Raw genomic sequence first — 22,105 nt, 5'->3', positions numbered from 1 at the left:
AGATAAATAATTACCTGTCCTCCCCCTATTACCTAGCTATCCAGTACTATTGGCCCTCTAAGGGTATTATCTACATAATTACATGATGTTTAGTCTAATTCCCCCCCTGACGTCAATGTCTCTGTTAAAATTACTGTATTTTGCTCTATTATGCGTTAACAGTAATCTCAGGTTTAGGCTTGATCTCAGGCTTTTGTTGTGTTTTCTGTTATTTGTTCTCAATTTTTTATTTTCTGACAGGTACTCCTTCTCTAATCACAGGATAGCCCGGTGCTGCCTTGTAGATGCAAGGTTCCAGAACACTGCTGCATACCCAGGGACTTCTTTCCTCTTCAAACAGGTCGTTTTTGTTTTATTTGCTGGTCCTTGGCCCCTCGCCTTGACAGGCAGCACCCTTATTGGGGGAACCAGGTTGGCGTCCTTTAATCTTTCCCTTACCTCGCTTTATAAATGATGATGTCGGACGTCCACCTGATTTCCTACAATGTCAAGGGACTGAGATCCCCCTCTAAGAGATGTAGAATATTCTCACTATTGAAAAAAGCTAATGGCTCTATTATTTTCCTCCAGGAGACCCATTTTAAACACGGCCACTATCCCAATCTCTCCTATGCCAAATATCCTACTTGGTTCCATTGTGGGGCCGGTGGTGCTGCCTCGAGGGGTGTGAGCATAGGTTTCCGTAAAAATTTTCCTTTCACCCTCCTTTCACAAATTTTGGACCCAGAAGGTAGATACCTTATCCTGAAGGGCACAATTGGGCAGCAAACTGTCACCCTGGTGAATGTCTACGCCCCAAATTCAGGACAGGTGGAGTGGCTTCTCTCCCTTATTAACCTAATAGAGGTCCATGTTGAGGGCTCTTTAATCTTGGGAGGAGATTTTAACCTTACCCTAAATCCACTTTTGGATTCCTCTTCTAAAAAGTCCTCAATCTCTCATAAAAGCCTTAGATCCCTTCAAGTCAAAATATTTAATTTGGGCCTGGTAGATGTCTGGAGGTGTTTACACCCAGACGAATTGGACTTCTCCTTCTACTCGGCAGCAAATGACACCTACACCAGGATTGATTATATCTTCCTACCTAAAGAAAAACTGCAACTATGCAAGCTAGCCAAGATTGGTGACATTACATTATCTGACCATGCCCCAATCTCATGTGAACTGCATCTTCTATCCTTCCCTCCTAGATCCCCAGTCTGGCGATTTAATGAATCGCTACTTAGCAATACCTCTCATAAAAACCAGATAGCCTCCCATCTTGAAGAGTACTTCTCCATTAATAACACCCCGGATATATCGCCCCAAACGTTATGGGATGCCCACAAGCCCTATATCAGGGGCAAACTCATAAGCCTCTGCTCATTCCTCAAAAAAGAAACAGAGAAAAAATTGAATCTCCTTCTGTCTCAGATCCACACTATTGAGAAGAAACACAAACAATCTCACCTTGCCTTGCACCTATCGGAACTCCTTTCTCTAAGGACTGAGCTTAAGAACCTCCTGAATGAACGCTCTGCTAAATACTTCTTATCATCCCAGCAGAAGTTTTACGCTCATGGCGATAAAGCTTCTAAGTACATGATGAGGAGGATTAAACAGAGGAGGGAGTCTCGATTTGTTCAATGCATTAAAAACCCCCAGGGCTCGTCCTTGTTTAAATCTGAGGAAATCGCGGACCAATTTAAGCTCTTTTATGAGTCACTATATAATCTCCCCTCCCAAGAGCTAAAATATTCCCCTGAGGAGAAAATACCCCATATCAACCACTTTTTGGAGTCCCTCACTCTCCCAACCCTAACCCCCTCCCAGAAAGAGTCTCTCACTAGGCCCTTCTCGACCCAGGAATTAGAATCAGCCATAAAATCTACCCCCAATGGGAAATGCCCAGGTCCGGATGGCCTCCCGATTCCATACTATTCCGCTTTTCAGAGCATTATGACCCCCTTCCTTCTCCCAATCTACAATTCCTCTCTGGAGGGTAAGCCAGTATCCTCCGACATGACTAGGGCCACCATCACTATAATCCCTAAGGACGGGAAGGATCCCTCCTCCTGTTCCAACTATCGTCCCATTTCCCTACTTAATGTGGATTTGAAGCTTTTAGCCAAAATGCTCGCCCTTCGTTTGAACAACTACCTTCCCTTACTGATCCATCCGGACCAGGTTGGTTTTGTTAAGGGCCGAGAGGGCAAGGACAATACTGCCAAGGTCCTGAATTCCCTTTTCTAAGCCTCTTACAGATCCTCGCCCTTAACCTTGATCGGCACGGACGCTGAGAATGCTTTTGACAGGGTGGACTGGTCATATATCCGTCTCACTCTGCAAAAATTTCAATTCTCAGACTCTTTTGTCAACTCAGTCTTCTCGATGTATACCCACTCCTCGGCGTCCGTGTCGGTCAATGGAATCCTCTCATCTAACTTCCCAATTAGCAATGGGACTAGGCAGGGATGCCCTCTTTCCCCTCTTATCTTTGTCCTTATTATGGAGACACTTCTGCAGGCTTTGAGGCAGGAGAGAGACATCCGAGGCCTTCATGTAGGGGGACTGGAGTTTAAGTTGGCTGCCTTCGCGGACGACCTCTTGATTATCACTACTAACCCCTTGAAACCCATGCCCATAATTCTCTCGCTTTTGAGCAGATTTGGGTCCATATCCAACTTTAAAGTTAACCCCACTAAATCCCAGGTGATTCACATGGGCCTGCCCCGCGCGACTCTCTCCTCCATCAAAGCTTCCACCCCCTTTAACTGGAATACCCAGCAATTAACATACTTGGGTGTTAAACTTACCCCTTTTTTAACCGACCTTTGCACCTTAAATTTTAAACCCTTATTATCATCCATTTCTGCCCAATTAGACTCACTTGACTTCCCCTTTCTATCTTGGTTTGGGAGAAAAAACCTTCTAATGTCCCTCATTATGCCACGGCTTACATATCTAATGCAGACTCTCCCTATAGAATTGCCTAGGTCATTCTTTAATCTCCTGAACAAACTAATACGTAAGTTTATTTGGCATGGCAAGGCTCCCCGTATCTCCTTATCTACCCTTTCCAAACCAAAAAAAGCTGGAGGAATAGGGTTGCCTGACCCTGAAATATACATGAGATCTATTCTCCTCTGTAGGATTATAGATTGGATTAGATCCCCCCCCCTCCAAAACATGGGTTACACTGGAAAACTCATACCTAACCACTCCTTTAAGGGCCCTATTATTATCAGGAAAACCTCTCCCTGGCCTGCGCTCTATTCCTAATAGTGTGATTAGGAATACTTTAAAAACCTGGAACTGGTTTATAACTAATAAAAGTTCCATGTCCCTCCCCTCCCCCTTGCTACTTATTAAAGACATAATCTCCCTTGCTCCGAAAGAACTTAGAGATAGCTTTCCCCCCTCCCTGCGCGCCTCTGATTCCCCTATAGAGACACTGGTGGACACAGAGGGGACCTTGCTACCTGACCAAAAGTTATGTGACCTCCTAAAAGTTAAGCTCAGCAACACCATCACACTGAGCTTCTTGAAAGCAGAAACTCTCTCTTTACTCAAAAGCACTCCGACCCATACCGAACTCTCCTGGTTTGAAAAACTTTTAAATACTAAGCTATACCCTCCCAAGACTATCTCCACAATATATAGGAATCTAAAAAGCCCAGTTTCTGATCCCAAACCAGCTATAGTAGGCCTATGGGAGAGAGATCTACAACGCTCCCTATCAGAAGCTGAAATTTCCTCCATGCTGATCTCCCCACATAAAATCTCTAGATGTACCCGAGCCCAAGAAAATAGCTATAAGATTTTATCACGCTGGTATAAAACCCCAGACAAAACCTGCCTATACAGCAAGGACTCTTCAGATCTCTGTTGGAGATGTCAACCAGAGAAGGGTTCTTATTTCCACATGTGGTGGTCTTGTGGTGTAGTCAAGGGATGGTGGGAAGAGATTCTGAGGACCATCAACAAAATATGCCAGACAAATATTTCCTGTACCCCGGAAATAACCCTTCTCTCTCTGGGAGTCCAGAAAATCCCTAAATATAAAGCCTCTCTCTTCTTACTTATGTTAAGCGCAGCTAGACTACTTCTCCCAAAACTATAGCTTACACAAGATAATCCCAGCCACGAGAGTTGGTTTGCTAAGATAGACCAAATATATAGAATGGAGGAAATCTCCCATTGGGAACTGAGAACAAGATCTGTTTTTCTAAAAATCTGGAACCCTTGGAAGGAGTTCAGACATTTCTCATAATGTTCTTCAAATGAGTGTGTGATATCTCTTACCATAGAATTGCCTCCCCTTACCTCCCCCCGTCCCCCTGTCTATTCTTCATACCTCCCCTTTCACCCCCCCCCCTCCTCTTGATCACTATGTCGACCGACTTATACGTATTGTGCTGTTTCTTCAATATCTGACCCACCAGTACTACTGTAGTAGTATACAGATGATAACATCTCTACTTCACTGAATTCTCTTAAAACCATTTTGTGCATGAGATATGTGTACCTGTATTGTTACATGTTATATGTTCTTTCTACATGTATGTTTTTTATGAAAATAAAAATTATTAATAAAAAAAAAAAAAAGAAAAACACCCATTTTGGGCAAAAAAATAAATTTTGTAGTCTTTGCTGCATATGTCATTGTTAGATGCACCCTTTAGATACTGTTGTTCTATTCTGCTATTAGAAAAACACCCATTTTGGCCAAAAATCTTCAATTGCGGCCTAGTCTGCATCTGTACGTGTGAGATACACCATTTAGATACTGTTGTTCTATTTTGCTATTAGAAAAACACCCATTTAGGGCATAAATCTTAATTTTGCAGCCTTTGCTGCATATGTCATTGTGAGATACGCCCTTTAGATACTGTTGTTCTATTCTGCTTTTAGAAAAACACCCATTTTGAACACAAATCTTAAATTGCGGCCTAGTCTGCATCTGTACGTGTGAGATACACCATTTAGATACTGTTGTTATTTTCTGCTATTAGAAAAACACCCATTTTGGGCAAAAATCTTAAATTGCGGCCTAGACTGCATCTGTACGTGTGAGATACACCATTTAGATACTGTTGTTCTATTCTGCTATTAGAAAAAAAACATTTAGGGCAAAAATCTTAATTTGCAGCCTTTGCTGCATATGTCATTGTGAGATACACTCTTTAGATACTATCGTTCTATTCTGCTATTAAAAAAACACACATTTAGGGCAAGATCCTAAATTTGAGAAATATGAGGAGAGCATCAAATAAGGGATGTGGCCCCGGTCGTGGTGCTGCTGGTGGAGCTCCTGTTGCAGTTAGAGGATGTGGTCGATCTGTGCCAGCTACAAGCACAAGTGAAACACCTTCCTCAGGTGCGGGTAGGCGACAGAACCTGCAGCGGTATTTTGTCGGGCCTAATGCGGCTCTACGAATGGTGAGGCCAGAACAAGTACAGGCGATAGTAGATTAGATTGCTGACAGTGCTTCTAGTTCCTTCACATTGTCTCCCACCCAGTCTTCTGCTGAAAGATCAGAGTTGGCACCTGCAGCCGATGTCCATCAGTCTTTCACCTCACCCCCTTGCAAATCAGCCAAGCAGTCTGAGCCCTAAGTCATGCAGCAGTCTCTTCTGCTTTTTGATGACTCTGTTAGCAGGGTTTCCCAGGGCCATCCACCTACCCCTGCCCCAGAAGTGGAAGAGATTGAGTGCACCGATGCCCAACCACTTATGTTTCAAGATGAGTACATGGGAGGACCATCGCAGCACATCCCGGATGATGACGAAACACAGGTGCCAACTGCTGGGGCTTTCGAAAGTGTGCAGACCGACAAGGAGGGCAGGGGTGAAGACTGGGTGGAAGATGATGTGGAGGATGATGAGGTCCTCGACCCCACATGGAATCAAGGTCATGCGAGTGACCTGTGTAGTTCGGAGGAAGTGGAGGTGGTCCCACAGAGCCACCAGCACAGCAGAAGGAGCAGGGTGCAAAAGCGGAGAGGCCGTCCCCTAGACAGTACGCCTGCTACTGCCCACCGCAACAAGGGACCGAGCACACCAAAGCCAGCTCCAAGGAGTTCCCTGGCGTGGCAGTTCTTCAGACAATGTGCTGACGACAAGACACGAGTGGTTTGCACGCTGTGTAGACGAGTCCCTAATACATTTTACCGGGCGCCTTGGCTTCAAACAATACATCCCAAGCAAGCGCGCCCGGTATGGGGTCAAATTGTATAAGCTCTGTGAAAGGGCCACAGGCTATACCCACAAATTTCGGATCTATGAGGGAAAAAATCAGACCCTGGAGCCGGTCGGTTGCCCTGACTACCTGGGGAGCAGTGGGAAGACAGTCTGGGACTTGGTGTCACCCTTATTTGGCAAGGGGTACCATCTTTATGTGGACAATTTTTACACAAGTGTGCCCCTCTTCAGGCATTTGTTCCTAGAACAGATTGGCTGCCGTGGCACCTTGCGACCTAGTCGCGCGGGCTTCCCCCAATGGCTCGTTACCACCCGTCTTGCAAGGGGGGAGAGGGCTGCCTTGTGTAACGAAGAACTGCTCGCAGTGAAATGGAGAGACAAGCGTGACGTTTACATGCTCTCCTCCATTCACGCAGACACGACAATACAAATTGAAAGGGCAACCCGTGTCATTGAAAAGCCCCTCTCAGTCCACGACTATAATGCGCTCATGGGAGGAAGGACTTCAATGACCAGATGTTGGCTCCCTATTTAGTTTCCCGACGTACCAGACGCTGGTATAAGAAGGTGTCTGTATATTTGATTCAATTGGCTGCATATAATAGTTTTGTTCTCTACAGTAAGGCTGGGAGAACAGGATCCTTCCTCAAATTTCAGGAAGAGATCATCGAGAACCTTCTGTATCCAGGAGGTTCCGTGGCCCCATCCACCAGTGTAGTTAGCCGTCTACACGAGCGACATTTCCCCAATGTCGTTGCTGGTACCTCAAACCAACCGTCACCCCGAAAAAAATGTTGTGTCTGTAGCAGGAGTGGAATAAGGCGTGACACCCGCTATTTCTGTCCTGACTGCCCTGACCACCCTGCCCTATGCTTAGGAGAGTGTTTCCGGAAGTACCACACACAGGTACACTTAGCATAGGGATTGCATCTCACAGGACAGGCACACAGGGCTATTAGGGCCCTTTTACTCACAGCTGCTGCAAACCTCTCCTTTCACCTGGGATAAAGTGCATAATGTACTTCGCCACATCTTTGGGCGATTTGCGCTTTGCACATTGTCCCATGGGGAAGGAGAGGTTTGTCCTATAAAGGTAAAAAAAAAATAAAAAAATCACGGGTAAGTAAAAAAGTTAACGTTCAGTTCAAAAAGTTAAATAAAGTTTCTATGTTCTGTTCAAAAGTTATTATAAAGTTAATAAATTTATTGCGTTGCGGCCTGTTTTTTTCTTTTTTGTTTTGCTTTTTTTACCTTCCAGGTGGACCAACCGATGAACCAGCTGCAGCACTGATGTGCATTCGGACAGAAGCATTGCGCTGCTGTCAGATTACACAAAAGTCGGTGTATGCGGCGCTGCAAGACGAGATTTCTCCTCTGCAGTAAAAGATACGTTTGCCGAGGCATATGAGCTGAGGAGGTGGCGGTGTTCATATGCTTTGGCAAACACTTTGTATATATAAAAAAAAAAATCCCGGCACTGATTTATTCATCCACATCGATTGATGTGAATGGAGAAATCTGGTTTGCCAGTGCATACGAGCTAAGTGGGTATGGATGTTGGGCGGAGCTCCTATGTCCTGGCAGACGCCTTTCCCCTTCTTTTTTTTTTTTTGGCAGAGATTTTTTCATCCACATTGATCGATGCGAATGAAGAAATCTGTGCCGTTCATTTTTTCTTTCAGCCCAGCGGCTGAACGGAAAAAAAATAATCTCATTACCCGTATGCTCAATATAAGGAGAATAGCATAAACTCCTAATGCTGGCCATACATGTAATGATTGCGGAGACCCTCAAATGCCAGGGCTGTACAAACACCCCACAAATGACCCCATTTTGGAAAGAAGACACCCCAAGGTATTCACTGAGGGGCATATTGAGTCCATGAAAGATTGAAATTTTTGTCCCAAGTTAGCGGAAAGGGAGACTTTGTGAGAAAAAAAATATATATATCAATTTCCGCTAACTTGTGGCAAAAAAAAATAAAATTCTATGAACTCGCTATGCCCCTCATTGAATACCTTGGGGTGTCTTCTTTCCAAAATGGGGTCACATGTGGGGTATTTATACTGCCCTGGCATTTTAGGGGCCCTAAAGCGTGAGAAGAAGTCTGGGATCCAAATGTCTAAAAATGCCCTCCTAAAAGGAATGTGGGCCCCTTTGAGCATCTAGGCTGCAAAAAAGTGTCACACATGTGGTATCTCCGTACTCAGGAGAAGTTGGGCAATGTGTTTTGTGGTGTCATTTTACATATACACATGCTGGGTGAGATAAATATATTCCACTAACTTGTGACAAAAAATAAAAAATTATATGAACTCGCTATGCCCCTCATTGAATACCTTGGGGTGTCTTCTTTCCAAAATGGGGTCACTTGTGGGGTAGTTATACTGCCCTGGAGTTCTAGGCGCCCTAATGTGTGGTAAGTAGTTTGAAATCAAAATCTGTAAAAAATGGCCGGGGAAATCCGAAAGGTGCTCTTTGGAATGTGGGCCTTTTTGCCTACCTAGGCTACAAAAAAGTGTCACACATGTGGTATCTCCGTACTCAGGAGAAGTTGGGCAATGTGTTTTGGGGTGTCATTTTACATATACCCATGCTGGGTGAGAGAAATATATTGGCAAAAGACAACTTTTCCCATTTTTTTATACAAAGTTGGCATTTGACCAAGATATTTCTCTCACCCAGCATGGGTATATGTAAAATGACACCCCAAAACACATTTCCCAACTTCTCCTGAGTACAGAGATACCACATGTGTGACACTTTTTTGCAGCCTAGGTTGGCAAAGGGGCCCACATTCCAAAGAGCACCTTTCGGATTTCACAGGCCATTTTTTACAGATTTTGATTTCAAACTACTTACCACACATTAGGGCCCCTAGAATGCCAGGGCAGTATAACTATCCCACAAGTGACCCCAATTTGGAAAGAAGACACCCCCAAGGTATTCAATGAGGGGCATAGCGAGTTCATAGAATTTTTTATTTTTTGTCACAAGTTAGTGGAATATGAGACTTTGTAAGAAAAAAATAAAAAATCATCATTTTCCGCTAACTTGTGACAAAAAATAAAAAGTTCTATGAACTCATTATGCCCATCAGCGAATACCTTAGGGTGTCTACTTTCCGAAATGGTGTCATTTGTGGGGTGTTTGTACTGTCTGTCTATTGTAGAACCTCAGGAAACATGACAGGTGCTCAGAAAGTCAGAGCTGCTTCAAAAAGCGGAAATTCACATTTTTGTACCATAGTTTGTAAACGCTATAACTTTTACCCAAACCATTTTTTTTTTTTACCCAACCATTTTTTTTTTATCAAAGACATGTAGAACAATCAATTTAGAGAAAAAATTATATATGGATGTCGTTTTTTTTGCAAAATTTTACAACTGAAAGTGAAAAATGTCATTTTTTTGCAAAAAAAATCGTTAAATTTTGATTAATAACAAAAAATGTCAGCAGCAATGAAATACCACCAAATGAAAGCTCTATTAGTGATAAGAAAAGGAGGTAAAATTCATTTGGGTGGTAAGTTGCATGACCGAGCAATAAACAAGTCAAAGTAGTGTAGGTCAGAAGTGTAAAAAATGGCCTAGTCATTAAGGGTGTTTAAGCTAAGGGGGCTGAAGTGGTTAAGCTAGAAATACAGCTATAATTTTCAGGGTTTTAAAAAAACTCCATTTTTGGGCGAAATACACAATTTTACAGCCCTTGCTGCATCTGCACGTGTGAAATTCAAGCGTTATATACAGCTGTCATATTCTGTTAGTAAAAAAACACCTTTTTGGGAAAAATACTTAATATTGCTTCCTTTGCTGCATCTGTCATTGTGAGATACACCCTTTACATACTGTTGTTCTACTCTGCTATTAAAAAAAACACCCATTTTTGGAAATAACCCTTATCTTTGGCCTCAACCGCATTAGTCAGTGGGCAATTTAAGCTAGAAATACAGCTATAATTTTCAGGGTTTTAAAAAAACTCCCTTTTTGGGCGAAATACACAATTTTACAGCCCTTGCTGCATCTGCACGTGTGAAATTCAAGCGTTATATACAGCTGTAATATTCTGTTAGTAAAAAAACACCTTTTTGGGCAAAATACTTATTATTGCTTCCTTTGCTGCATCTGTCATTGTGAGATACACCCTTTACATACTTTTGTTCTACTCTGCTATTAAAAAAAACACCCATTTTGGGCAAAAAAATAAAATTTGCAGTCTTTGCTGCATATGTCATTGTTAGATGCACCCTTTAGATACTGTTGTTCTATTCTGCTATTAGAAAAACACCCATTTTGGGCAAAAATCTTCAATTGCGGCCTAGTCTGCATCTGTACGTGTGAGATACACCATTTAGATACTGTTGTTCTATTTTGCTATTAGAAAAACACCCATTTAGGGCATAAATCTTAATTTTGCAGCCTTTGCTGCATATGTCATTGTGAGATACGCCCTTTAGATACTGTTGTTCTATTCTGCTTTTAGAAAAACACCCATTTTGGGCAAAAATCTTAAATTGCGGCCTAGACTGCATCTGTACGTGTGAGATACACCATTTAGATACTGTTGTTCTATTCTGCTATTAGAAAAAAAACATTTAGGGCAAAAATCTTAATTTGCAGCCTAGACTGCATCTGTACGTGTGAGATACACCATTTAGATACTGTTGTTCTATTCTGCTATTAGAAAAAAAACATTTAGGGCAAAAATCTTAATTTGCAGCCTTTGCTGCATATGTCATTGTGAGATACACTCTTTAGATACTATCGTTCTATTCTGCTATTAAAAAAACACACATTTAGGGCAAGATCCTAAATTTGAGAAATATGAGGAGAGCATCAAATAAGGGACGTGGCCCCGGTCGTGGTGCTGCTGGTGGAGCTCCTGTTGCAGTTAGAGGATGTGGTCGATCTGTGCCAGCTACACGCACAAGTGAAACACCTTCCTCAGGTGCGAGTAGGCGACAGAACCTGCAGCGGTATTTGGTCGGGCCTAATGCGGCTCTACGAATGGTGAGGCCAGAACAAGTACAGGCGATAGTAGATTGAGTTGCTGACAGTGCTTCTAGTTCCTTCACATTGTCTCCCACCCAGTCTTCTGCTGAAAGATCAGAGTTGGCACCTGCAGCCGATGTTCATCAGTCTTTCACCTCACCCCCTTGCAAATCAGCCAAGCAGTCTGAGCCCTAAGTCATGCAGCAGTCTCTTCTGCTTTTTGATGACTCTGTTAGCAGGGTTTCCCAGGGCCATCCAACTATCCCTGCCCCAGAAGTGGAAGAGATTGAGTGCACCGATGCCCAACCACTTATGTTTCAAGATGAGTACATGGGAGGACCATCGCAGCACATCCCGGATGATGACAAAACACAGGTGCCAACTGCTGGGGCTTTCGAAAGTGTGCAGACCGACAAGGAGGGCAGGGGTGAAGACTGGGTGGAAGATGATGTGGAGGATGATGAGGTCCTCGACCCCACATGGAATCAAGGTCATGCGAGTGACCTGTGTAGTTCGGAGGAAGTGGAGGTGGTCCCACAGAGCCACCAGCACAGCAGAAGGAGCAGGGTGCAAAAGCGGAGCGGCCGTCCCCTAGACAGTACGCCTGCTACTGCCCACCGCAGCAAGGGACCGAGCACACCAAAGCCAGCTCCAAGGAGTTCCCTGCGTGGCAGTTCTTCAGACAATGTGCTGACGACAAGACACGAGTGGTTTGCACGCTGTGCAATCAGAGCCTGAAGCAAGGCATAAACGTGAGCACAACCTGCATGACCAAGCATCTAAGTGCAAAGCATGAGCTGCAGTGGAGTAGACACCTCAAAAACAAAGAAAGGTCTCTGGCTCCTCCTGCTTCCTCTTCTGCTGCAGTCTCGGCTTCTTCATCCACCTCTGGAGTGACAGTGGCACCTGCCACCCTGCAAACAGAGGATTTGTCAGCAACACCACCACCTGGGTCAGCAAGCATCTCCACAATATCCCACTGAAGCGTTCAGCTCTCCATCCTCCAAACACTGGAGCGGAAGAGGAAGTACCCCCCTACGCACCCACGATACCTGGCCCTGAATGAAAAAATTTCAAAATGACTGGCCTTTGAAATGCTGTTATTCCGTTTGGTGGAGACGGAGAGCTTTAAAAGCCTTATGGCGGTGACTGTCCCACATTAAGTCGTGCCCAGCCATCCCTTCCCTGCACAACCAAGTGGGGGACAAAATCAGGTGTGCACTGCGCAACGCCATCTGTGGCAAGGTGAACCTTACTACGGATACGTGGACCAGTAAGCACGGTCAGGGAGGTTATATCTCCCTAACAACACACTGGGTAAATGCAGTGGCGGCTGGGCCTGAGCCAGATAGCAGTTTGGCGCATGTCCTTCCACCATGAGGATTGCAGGGCGCTTCAGTTTGCCTCCTGTTGCTTCCTCCTCCAACTCCGCTTCCTCATCCTTTACCGGCTCCTCATCCGGTCAGCGTAACACCTTCACCACCAACTTCAGCACAGCCAGTGGTAAACGACAGTGGGCAGTTTTAAAATTATCTGTTTGGGGGACAAACCCCACACTGCGCAGGAGCTGTGGACGGGCCTTGAACAACAGACCGATGAGTGGTTTGTGCCAGTGAGCCTCAAGCCCAGCCTGGTGGTGTGCGATAACGGGCGAAATCTCGTAGCAGCTCTGGGACTAGCCGATTTGATGAATATCCCTTGCCTGGCGCATGTGCTGAATTTGGTGGTGCAGAGATTCCTTAAAAATTACCCCGATATGTCAGAGCTGCTGCATAAAGTGCGGGCAGTCTGTGTGCGCTTTCAGCGTTCTCACCCTGCTGCTGCTCGCCTGTCAGAGCTGCAGCGTAACTTTGGCCTTCCCGCTCACCGCCTCATATGCGACATGCCCACAAGGTGGAACTCCACCTTGCACATGCTGGCCCGACTGTGCAAGCAGCAGCAGGCGATAGTAAAGTTTTTAGCTGCAGCACGCACACGTGAGTCGCTCTGCGGAACAGCACCACTTCACCACCAATGACTGGGCCTCCATGCGAGACTTGTGTTCCTTGTTGCGCTGTTTCAAGTACTCCACCAACATGGCCAGTGCCGATAACGCCGTTCTCAGCATTACTATCCTACTTCTATGCCAACTTGAACAAACGCTGCTGACGATGATGGAAGAGGATGTGGCACAGGAGGAGGAGGAGGAGGAAGAGGGATCATTTCATAGGGTTTCTGGCCAGTCATTCACAAGTGGCTCCGAGGGTGGGTTCCTGCACCCACAAACGCCAGGTACACAATTGTCCAGCCAGGGCACAGTTCTAATGGATGACAAAGTGGAGGATGAGGAGGAGGAGATGGAGTAGGGGGAACCATGTTCACAGCAGGGTGGCACCCAGACCAGCGCATGGCCATCACTGGTGCGTGGCTGGGGGGAAACAGAGGACACAGACGATAAACCTCCCACAGAGGACAGCTTTTCGTTGCCTCTGGGCAGCCTGGTACACATAAGCGATTTCATGCTGCAGTGTCTCCGCAATGACCGCCGAGTTGCCCACATTCTAACTTGTGCTGATTACTGGGTGGCCACGCTGCTGAATCCCCGTTACAAGGACAATGTACCTTCCTTATTCCCTCACTGGAGTGTGATCGTAAGATGCGCGAGTACAAGCGCACGCTGGTAGACGCGCTGCTGGTGGCATTCCCACCTGACAGCGAGGGCACAGTGAAAGCACAAGGCGAAGGCAGAGTATGAGGAAGAGGTCGCCAACGCAGCTGGGGCACTGCCAGCACCTCAGAATGCAGGGTTTGCATGGCCGAAATGTGGAAAAGCTTTATCAGCACGCCACAACAACCAGCACCACCAGCTGATATGGAACGTCTTAGCAGGAGGCAGCATTTCACCAACATGGTGGAGCAGTATGTGTGCACACGCCTACACGGACTGAATGACGGGTCTGCCCCTTCAACTTCTGGGTCTCCAAATTGGGCATATGGCCTGAACTTGCCCTTTACGCCTTGGAGGTGCTGGCCTGCCCTGCAGCCAGTGTATTATCTGAACGTGTGTTTAGCACGGCAGGGGGCGTCATCAGTGGCGTACACACATTCTATGGGGCCCTAGTGCAAAACTGATCTATGGGGCCCCCTCCATCCCCCAACCCGCCGCTGCCCCCCCTCACTACCTCCCCTACCAATTACCCAACATGCCTCCCAACAGTACCGCTTTGTGCGGGACAGGCCGATTTTGGATGGCAATCCTTCTGTACTGTGATCTGTGGATGACGCACTGTTATGGGGGGGATCTGTGGATGACGCACTGTTATGGGGGGATCTGTGGATGACGCACTGTTATGGGGGATATCTGTGGATGACGCACTGTTATGGGGGATATCTGTGGAGGGCACTTATGGGGGATATATGTGGAGGGCACTTATGGGGGATATCTGTGGATGACACTTATGGGGGATATCTGTGGATGACACATATATAGCATCTTATGCTATATATGTGTCATCCACAGATATCTCCATAACAGTGCCATCCACAGATCCCCCCACAACAGTGCCCTCCACAGATCCCCCCCACAAAAGTGCCCTCCACAGATCCCCCCACAACAGTGCCCTCCACAGATATCCCCATAAGTGCCTTCTAGTAAAGTAATGTACAGGGTGGGCCATTTATATGGATACACCTTAATAAAATGGGAATGGTTGGTGATATTAACTTGTTTGTGGCACATTAGTATATGTGAGGGGGGAAACTTTTCAAGATGGGTGGTGACCGTGGTGGCCATTTTGAAGTTGGCCATTTTGAATCCAACTTTTGTTTTTACAATAGGAAGAGGGTCATGTGACACATCAAACTTATTGGGAATTTCACACGAAAAACGGTGTGCTTGGTTTTAACGTAACTTTATTCTTTCATGAGTTATTTACAAGTTTCTCTTTGTTTACAGCCATTGACATGTCGCCGAGGTTAACACGTAAGGAGCGGATAGAAATTGTGTTGATGTCTGGTGAACGCAGTAACCGGGTCATTGCAGCAGATTTCAATGCAAGACACCCTAGTAGTGGGGCCATTCTTCATCAATGGAAACCTCAAGGCCTCTGGATATTCAAAATTGCTACATGATGATGTGTTTCCCTCTTTATGCACTGAAGCTGGCACATTCCCTGAGTTTTTCCAGCAAGATGATGCACCACCACATTATGGGTGTCAGGTCCGAGCATTCCTAGATGAACAGTTTCCTGGAAAGTGGATTGGTTGTCGTGGGCCAGTTGAATGGCCCCCAAGGTCTCCTGATCTGACCCCCTTAGACTTTTATCTTTGGGGTCATCTGAAGGCAATTGTCTATGCTGTGAAGATACGAGATGTGCAGCACCTGAAACTACGGATACTGGAAGCCTGTGCTAGCATTTCTCCTGCGGTGTTGCTATCAGTGTGTGAAGAGTGGGAGAAGAGGGTTATATTGACAATCCAACACAATGGGCAGCACATTGAACACATTTTATAAGTGGTCAGAAACTTGTAAATAACTCATGAAAGAATAAAGTTACGTTAAAACCAAGCACACCATTGTTTTTCTTGTCAAAATGGCCGACTTCAAAATGGCCGCCATGGTCACCACCCATCTTGAAAAGTTTCCCCCCTCACATATACTAATGTGCCACAAACAGATAGTTAATATCACCAACCATTCTAATTTTATTAAGGTGTATCCATATAAATGGCCCACCCTGTATTAGTGGGGGGAAGTGAGGAGGCAGGGACACTTGCGGCGGGGCCGGTGCAGTGCCCGGCGCTGTGCACACACCGGGGGCAGCTCCTACCTTCTGGGAGTTAATTCTGCTGCAGGACATTTTGCTCCACAAGTCTCCTGAGCGGCGGCCGCTTCAGCACTCCACTACTACTCACATGGCTGGCAGTGGGCAGCCGAACTAGAGCGCCGCTGCCCGCCCTTCTGCTTCTGTGCTGCCTGTGCGTGACATCTCTCCCTCCGTCATGCGCCTCCTGCCCCGCCTGCCTGCTTCATTCATAAAGTGGAAGGAGCAGACAGACGGGGCAGGAGGCGCATGACAGACATTTTGCAAGCAGCTTGAGCGGCGCGATATGGCTGCGCGGCCGTTCACCCGCGCCACTTAGACGTAAGGGAACACTGACTGCAGGGGCCAGGGGGGTCGACAGGCGACTGGGCCCAGGGCCCCTGGAGTGCCGGGCAACTGCGACCCCTGCATGTATGCCACTGGGCATCATCACAGACAAGCGCAGCCGCCTGTCCACAGCCAATATGGACAATCTCACGTTCATTAAAATGAACCAGGCATGGATCCCACAGGACTTGTCCGTACCTTGTGCAGAATAGACATCTATACCGGCCTTAACCAGCCATTGTTATACTACAGCACAATTGCTCATTCTTGTATTTTGGATATTTCACACTCTTTTGGAGTGTACCCTAATTTAAAAAAATATATAAAATTTTAAAAATTTTAACCAAAAACCTGTGTTGGCTACCTCGTCCTCCTCCACCGCCGCTTCCACCTACGCCGCTACGTCCACCCCCTCCTCAAACTCCTACTCCATATGGACCTCCACATCATAAATCTATATTTATTTTTTTTGTACGTATTTCACTAATTTGTCTGTTACATATTCGGGTGAAATTTGCCAATTTTTGGGTGTGATATACCTAGTAGACAGGTAAAAAAAAAAATCACAAATTTTTCTGTTACATTTTAGGGTGAAATTCAAAAATTTTTGGGTGTGATATACCACTGCTATACCTAGTAGACAGGTAAAAAGAAAATCACTAATTTGTCTGTTACATTTTAGGGTGAAATTCTAAAATTTTTGGGTGTGATATACCACTGCTCTACCTAGTAGACAGGTAAAAAGAATTCACTAATTTGTCTGTTACATTTTTGGGTGAAATTCACCTATTTTTGGGTGTGATATACCACTGCTATACCTAGTAGACAGGTTAAAAAAACACAAATTTTTCAGTTACATTTTAGGGTGAAATTTACAAACTTTTGGGTGTGATATACCACTGCTCTACCTAGTAGACAGGTAAAAAAATAAATCATTAATTTGTCGGATACATATTTGGGTGAAATTGAACAATTTTTGGGTGTGATATACCCTTGCTCTACCTAGTAGACAGGTAACATTTCACTAATTTGTCTGTTACATATTCGGATGAAATTCACCAATTTTTAGGTGTGATATACCACTGTTATACCTAGTAGACAGGTAAAAAAATTCACAAATTTTTCTGTTACATTCTTGGGTGACATTTGACAATTTTTGCCATGATTAAACCCCTGCTCTGCATAGCTGATAGGGACCTAAATTTAAAAAAATCGTCTGTTACAAGGTGACATTTTACCAATTTTGCCGTATACTGTACAAGACCTCTGCTCTGCATAGGTGACATGGAATTAAATTTCAAAAATTCTTCTTTAATTGATGCGCGCCCCCCTCCATTCATTCAATGCTTAAACTTTAAGAACTTGTCCCACATTTGCGCTTCAATAATTTGTCCCACTTTTATGCTTGATCATATTTAATTTAAAAAAAATTACCTCCCTTTGATGTGGTCTCTTTTTCTCACGCTCCCTCTCCGGCGTGAAACCCTGATTCGCCGATAACCGTGATCAACATAGGCTCAGAAAAGAACATCGAAAGTTGATAGAGAAGATATCCAAATGCAACGTGGACGTCACGTGGACGTCACGGTGACATGCGATCAGGCAGAAGTTATCTAGAGTCAACAAAGCGGCAGCAGGGCCTCTCCTGTCTAATGTTTCCAAATCCTAAATACCCCAGTGACATTCCCTATAATTTTTTATTAATCATTCCAATAACAGGGCATCTTAAGAGTCCTGTATTGTTATTTATCATCACTACCTCCCCAAGTCGGGAGTGGGTAATTGCCGCGCGCCCCCTCCTTTCCTTTCCTTTGATTTTTCTGCTTTAATAACTTTTCCCATATTTCCGCTCGATCACAATAAAATTTCATCCATTGATCTCCCTTGGATGTGGTTTCTCTTTCTCACGCTCGCTCTCCGGAGGGGAACCCTGATTCGCTGATAACCGTGATCAACATGGTAGGCTCAGAAAAGAACATCGAAAGCTGATAGAGAAGATATGCAAATGAATCGTGGACGTCACGGTGACGTGCGACATGGTGGGGCAGTATGTGTGCACACGCCTACACAAACTGACTGATTGGTCTCTAAATTGGGCACATGGCCTGATCTTGCACTTTACGCCTTGGAGGTGCTGGCTTGCCATGCAGCCAGTGTATTGTCTGAACGTGTGTTTAGCATGATTGGAGGGGGTTATATCACAGGTTATATTTCCCAATGTTTTGGGGTGTACCCTAATTTTGTTTTTAAATAAAAAATTTAAAACCAAAAAGCAGTGTAGGCCACCTCCTCCTCCACCGCCGCTTACACCTACACCGCCACATCCACCTACACCGCCACATCCACCGCCTCCTCAACCTCCTACTCCATATGGACCTCGTCCTCCTAGATCAAGAATATTATTTTATATTTTTAAGTATTTTATGTTATTTGAAGTCATTTCCCTATCCACATTTGTTTGCAGAGCACTTGCCATGCTCTTAACCACATTTTGATGGCATTTGCAGCCCTCTAGCCCTTTCCATTACATTTTTACAGCCATTTTAGTGCTCAAAAGTTCGGGTCCCCATTGACTTCAATGGGGTTCGGGTTTAAGTTCAGGTCAAGTTCGGGTCCCAAACTCGAACTTTTTTGTGAAGTTAGGCTGAACCCGTTGAACCCGAACATCCAGGTGTCCGCTCAACTCTAACTACAACGACAGCCGCCCCTCTGTCCAGGCTACTACTCACCTCCTCATAAAAACAAATCAAGTTAGTCTGACAACTTCTGTCCTTAGTGAACCTATGTTGGTTATCACTTATAATATTATTTACAGTCACATACTCTTGTATTCAGTCCCTTAACAGTCCTTCAAACAGTTTTCCGTCAACAGAAGTTAAACTAACTAGTTTATAATTACCTGTGGAGGACCTAGATCCTTTTTTGAATATGGGCACAACATTTGCCTTGCACCAATATACACATACAGTATCTATACCACAAAAGCAAAAAGGGACAACTCCGCGACAAAAGAATAGCCCACATTTACCAAGTACACATGCCTATGGTATAAGACTTATATAACTACCTACAAAGAACTACCAGACCACATAAAAATTGATATATATATAATATTTATTGACAAAATTCATGAAAAATTTAACAATAAAACAAGTGCAGGGATAAGGCGACATCTACCAGAGGGAGACACAATGGTACTAATTCATACTGCTCCAAAGTGTAATATTGATTAAAGTGCAAGTGCGTTTCGGCCAACCTTCGTCTGGGGTTGGTGCCATCCCGGAGGAGGCACATTATGGGTAATTGATTCTGCCTTTTGTAATTTATGCGTTGTTTGCACTTGTATTTGCACTTTAATCAATATTACACTTCGGAGTATGAATTAGTTACCATTGTGTCTCCCTCTGGTAGATTTCGCCTTATCCCTGCACTTGTTTTATTGTTACTTTTTTCATGAATTTTGACAATAAATATATATATATTTGTTCATGTGGTCTGGTAGTTCTTTGTAGGTATTTATACACATACAGTATACATACACATATGCAGACAGTACACATACACATATACATACAGTATACATACACATATACATACAGTATACATACATATATACAGACAGTATTCATACACATATACATACAGTATATGTAAACATATACAATGTATTCAGAACGTCTTCAGGCACTTTCACTTTTTACACATTTTGTTATCTTTCAGCTTTCTGCACTCAATACCTCATAATGAGTAGTGATGAGCAGCATAGGCAATATTCGTTGTCGCGATATTTCGCAAATTTTTGGCCTAATATTCGCCAGAAATTCTTAAATTCTAGAATTCGTGATCTCCAGTCATTATTTTCTTGATTGCGAAAATCGACAATGTGATATGTGCATATTGCAATGTGGCAAAAATCTAATAAAATAGGGATTCAGAAAAACAGACAGCAAATGACTTTTTTTTTTCTCCAAAGACAAAGACACTAATCCCTATCACAGCACAGTAATTCCTATCACACTACCTAACACCCCGCACTGGAACCGATCAGCTACACTATATCACTATCAAACCTACACTGACTATTTCCCACTAACTATATATATATATATAGAAATGGAAAATCAGCCAGCAGCACTCCAGATTAGCAAAGAAAACGTGTAGTTTATTGACCCAAAGTCAAGCTTGACTTTGGGTCAATAAACTACACGTTTTCTTTGCTAATCTGGAGTGCTGCTGGCTGATTTTCCATTTCTAGTTAATCGGACCTAGGTGCTGGTCCTCACTGGCCGGACGTGCACCCCTCGCATTTATAGTGTGCTGCATCCTCGTTTTTCAAGGTTTATATATATATATTAATGTAATTGGATAAGGAATAGGATCCAGATGAAAGCAAAGAGCACAACAATGTCACTGCTCTCTCTCTCTCAGAAATGCAAAAAAAAATGCAGAAAATGGCTGCTGGGGAGTTTCTTATATAGTAAGGGGTAGGCAACTTTTCTATTGGTTGCTAGGGATGTCGCAAAGCTCAGACAAAGATATTGAAGCCTTCTCATTGGCCCACAAGCAAGAAACGAATCGAAGCTGACGAAGTGGAGTTCGATCCGAATTTCTGGAAAAATTTGATTTGCACCGAATGCGAATTTCCTCGTGCTTCGTGGTAACAAATCACATTTTTTCCTAAAATGGCTGGGGGACATGGAGCAAGGAACTCTGGGAAGGCGGGATCACTCATACTGACAAGCATGCAGCCAATCAGCAGCCAGCCCTGTGATGTCACAGCCCTATAAATACGGCAGCCATCTTAGATACTGCCATTCACCAGCGTACTTGGTGAAGGGAGAGACTTATCTGCAGGCGCTAGGGACAGTGATAGGAAAGACTTGATTGTTGTTTTTTTTTTAAAAAGACTTCATTTGTGCTAAAAAAAAGATTTAAAAGTGCAGGAAAAGATTATTCAAGGTGTAGGGAAAGGATAGGGAGGAATCATTCAAAAGCGTTTCTGTTGAACAGGGTTCAGTAGGGGAGGTTACAGCCTGGGTAATAGGAACAATCCTATTACACCTTGCTGCACTGACTGGGGATCTAAATTGCCATTATACAGCTCTGTAATTCCAGCAAACCGTTCTTATTGGGGTGCAAGTGTTGTTTGATACAGGCTTCAACAGGGTTTATTACAAGGAAATATTTCTACGATTTATTTGCCCTTGTGCAGTGCAGTTATATGTTCTAAAGCATTTTTTGGTTTGTATTAGTGGTTAAAAAGCGCTTATTAGCCATTGTGTGGTGAAGAGCGAAAATTACAGTCCTTTTTGTTGTGTATTAGTGGCAAAAGTAAAATATATTTGCCGTTCAGCGGTGCAGTTATCTGTTTTAAAGCCCTTTTTTTCGTGATTTAGTGGAAAGAGAAAATATATATTTGCTGCTCAGCGGTGCAGTGATACATTCTGAAGCTCTGTTTGCCATGTATTAGTGGCGAAATAAAAATATATTTGCCGTTCAGCGTTGTACTCCTCTGTTGAAAAAATTCTGCTGCACAGAAACCTCTCAAGATCACAGTGGCCTCCATAATTATTGAATTGAAGAAGTCTGGAACAACCAATCTTCCTAGAGATGGGTGCCGAACCAAACTATGTAATCGAGGGAGAACAGCATTAAAGAGGACCTTTCACCATAATAAAACCTCTAAACTAACTATACAGCCATGTAGAGCAGTGCACAGGGATCCCCCTGCACTTACTGTTATCCCCGGGCGCCGCTCCGTTCTCCGGTTATAGCCTCCGGTATCTTCATAGTTAGGCTCCA

Source organism: Bufo bufo, chromosome 1 (genome assembly GCF_905171765.1).
Source record: "Bufo bufo chromosome 1, aBufBuf1.1, whole genome shotgun sequence".
Taxonomy (NCBI): domain Eukaryota; kingdom Metazoa; phylum Chordata; class Amphibia; order Anura; family Bufonidae; genus Bufo; species Bufo bufo.
The sequence above is the reverse complement of the archived record's forward strand: the minus strand, read 5'-3'. Positions refer to the sequence as shown.